The sequence below is a fragment of the Aethalodelphis obliquidens genome, unplaced genomic scaffold (assembly GCF_003676395.1).
Source record: "Aethalodelphis obliquidens isolate GAN/ISIS:26980383/991018 unplaced genomic scaffold, ASM367639v1 scaffold56, whole genome shotgun sequence".
NCBI classification, from domain to species: Eukaryota; Metazoa; Chordata; class Mammalia; order Artiodactyla; family Delphinidae; genus Aethalodelphis; species Aethalodelphis obliquidens.
Window position 1 is genome coordinate 12157085 of NW_020838000.1, and position 3605 is coordinate 12160689.

General features: G+C 43.0%; 1 pseudogene; it reads left to right on the plus strand.

Annotated features, from left to right (window-relative positions):
* Positions 1 to 514: 514 nt before the first annotated feature.
* Positions 515 to 2738, plus strand: LOC113609348 (elongation factor 1-alpha 1 pseudogene; annotated as a pseudogene).
* Positions 2739 to 3605: the final 867 nt, after the last annotated feature.

The following is a 3605-nucleotide window of genomic DNA, read 5'->3' on the forward strand; positions in this document are numbered from 1 at the left end:
TGAGGGAGGAATGCCCTTATTTATAATACTACTTATTAGTGCATCTGGGCAGGGCTTTGAAAAGGGGAACCAAAGCAAAATAGTTCAAACCAAATTCAAGAAATTCAGCAAAAAAACAAATCCCTCTGAATTTTTGGAAAAGATGTATCAAGCCTACAGACATTATACTAATGTAGATCCTGAGGCCCCTGAAAATATTAGAAGGATAAATTTGATCTATTTTGGGCAAAGTGTCTCAGATATTGGGAGGAAGTTGTGAAGATTAGATGGTGCATTTGGAATGAATCCTTCTCAATGGGTAGATGTTGTTTTTAAAGTGTTCAACAGGGAACAGCAACAGAAGAATGAAGATGTAAAACAAAATGCCACTTTTTTGGCACTGGATTCCTGAAAGGGGAGTAAATGGAAGAGAGGTAAGCCCCTACTGGGGGAGAAACAATGAGCTTTCACCCTTAAGTTTTTCTTCAGAACAGCTTGACATCAGAGTTCCACGAGAACATCTTTAACCCTACAGATGGTGCTCATGAAAACCCCAGGAGACAGAGCTCTCTTCCCCTGCCCCCCATCCCAGGTCTATGAAAAGGTAAGACCAGAGTGTGTGCTAACAGCACCCCAGGGAAGGCCAAAAACACATGGCCAATAGACATCCCCTTAAAAAGGGACGCTGGGACACGTAACCTAAAGCAATATCCTCTGAGGTAAGAGGATCACTTCTCCCACAGACTGACTTGTCAAAATACCATCCAGTATATTCAGAAAAGGACAAAGAGAGGGTCGAGGAGTAGGGTTTCACTTGGATCGCACCTTGCCTGGCTGGAAATGTAGTGCACAATTGTTTTAATTCCTAAGGTGAGCTTGGACCCTGTGCTGCAGCACATTCATATTAGTACCCATTACAGGAGAGATGCCACCTTACAATGGATTCAAATATATATAATGGGGCATAACCTATAGAAGACCATACAGTGAGTCACTCAGAATTGCATGATTCGTGCTAAAAGCAACCCAAAGACTGCTGTTGGACCTTCCCAGATTGGGGCCCAACACAAAGGAATCTGTGCCACCAACGACTGGACACAAATGCCTTGAGCTACAGGAAATTTCAGATACCTGCTAGTGTTTGTGGACACTTTTTTTCAGGATGGGTGGAAGCAATCCCACCTGGACAGAAAAAGTCTCTGAAGAGGATTGCCTGGGTCTTGGACAAACTGAAAGCTGAATATGAGTGTGGTACCACCATCGATATCTCCCTGTGGGAATCCGAGACCATAAGTACTACATGACTATTACTGATGCCTCAGGACACAGAGACTTTATCAAAAACATTCTTCCAGGTACATCCCAGTCTGACCGTGATGTCCTCATTGTTGCTGCTGATGCTGGTGGATTTGAAGCAGGTATCTCCAAGAATGGGCAGATCCATGAGCATGCCCTTCTGGCTTACACTCTTGGTGTGAAACTAAGTGTTGCTATTAAATGGATTCCACTGAGCCACCCTACAGCCAGAAGAGGTATGAGTAAATTGTTAAGGAAGTCAGCACTTACATTAAGAAAATTGGCTACAACCCCAACACAGGAGCATTGGTGCCAATTTCTGGCTGGAATGGTGACAACATGCTGGAGCCAAGTGCTAACATGCCTTGGTTCAAGGGATGGAAATTCACCCAAAAGATGGCAATGCCAGTGGAACCATGCTGCTCTGGATTGCATCCTGCCACCAACTCATCCAACTGACTAGTCTTTGAGTCTGCCCCTCCAGGACATCTACAATATTGGTGGTATTGGTACTGTCCTGTGGGTTGAGTGGAGACTGTTTTCAAACCTATCGTGGTGGTCACCTTTGCTCCAGTCAATGTTACAACTGAAGTAAAGTCTGTTGAAATGTATCATGAAGCTTTTGTGAAGGCCTTTCTGGGGACAGTGTGGGCTTCAATGTCAAGAACATGTCTGTCAAAGATGTTCGTTGTGGCCATGTGGCTGGTGACAGAAAAATTGACCCACCGATGGAAGCAGCTGGCTTCATACCTCAAGTGATTATCTTGAACCATCCAGGCCAAATCAGTGCTAGATATGAACCTGTCCTGGACTGTCACACAGCTCACATTGCTTGCAAGTTTGCTGAGCTGAAGACTGATCATTATTCTGGGAAAAAGCTGGAAGATGGGCCCAAGTTCATTTTTATTTTATATTTGTTATTTTTTAAATTTTTGGCTGCACTGGGGCTTCGTTGCTGCGTGCAGGCTTTCTCTAGTTGCAGCGAGTGGGGGCTACTCTTCACTGCAGTGCACAGGCTTCTCATTGGGGTGGCTCCTCTTGTTGCAAAGCACGGGCTGTAGGTGTGCAGGCTTCAGTAGTTGCAGTGTATGGGCTCAAGTTGTGGCGTACAGGCTTAGTTGCTCTGTGGCATGTGGGATCTTCCCAGACCAGGGATTGAACCCATGACCCCTGCACTGGCAGGTGGATTCTTAACCACTGTGCCACCAGGGAAGTCCTGGCACCAAATTTTTGATCTGGTGATGCTGCTATTGTTGATACGGTTCCTAGCAAGCCCTCATGTGTTGAGAGTTTCTCTATCCTCCTCTGGGTTGTTTTACTGTTCATGGCATGAGACAGACAGTTGCTGTGTCATTAAAGTGGTGGAAAAGAAGGCAGCTGGAGCTGGCAAGGTCACCAAGTCTGTCCAGAAAACTCAGAGGCTAAATGAATATTATCTCCAATACCTGCCACTCCAGTCTTAATCAGTGGTGGAATAATGGTCTCAGAACTCTTCGTAAAAAGACTGATTAATGATAACAATGAATTGTATAAACTTCAGAAGGAAAGGAGACTGTTTTGTCCACCACTGGTTTTGTGTGTGGCAGTTTAAAATTACTGGTTTTTAAAATCAGTACTTTAAAAATTATTTTATTTTGTATTGGAGTATAGTTGATTTACAATGTTGTGTTAGTTTCAGGTGTACAGCAAAGTGATTCAGTTACATATATTCTTTTTCAGATTCTTTTCCCATATAGGTTATTATAGAATACTGAGTTCCCTGTGCTATACAGTAGGTCCTTGTTGATTATCTATTTTATATATACTAGTGTGTATATGATAATCCCAAACTCCTAATTATCCCTCCCCCCGCCAACCTTTCCCCTTTGGTTTTTTAAGTCTGTGTTTCTGTTTTGTAAATGAGTTCATTAAAATCAGTACTTTTTAATCAGTTAAAGCCCTCAAGGAAATTATCCCCTGATTTGGTTTAAGGCATTGGAACTACATTAATCCCGGAGACCACAATCAACAGGAAAAACTGAGAAAATGAATACTAACTTAACTTGGGATAAGGCTTTGTCAGTTGCCCTGCTATGGATTAGTGGCTCCCAGAAGCAGGCTTAAATTAAGCCCCTTTGAAATACTGTATTGTAGTTCATCCTAGGTGTCTGCCCAGGCAGGAGAATCTATAAATACTCTGAAAGACCTAGCAGTTGCCAGTTATGCTAAAACTTTGGGCATTATACTAAACCCTGTTCTTGAGTTTGACTCCAACAGGTCTGCCTATTGAACTTAAGTAAATGGTAATTTCATTATGGCCGGAGACGGGTCAACCTATTTAATTTTTTCCA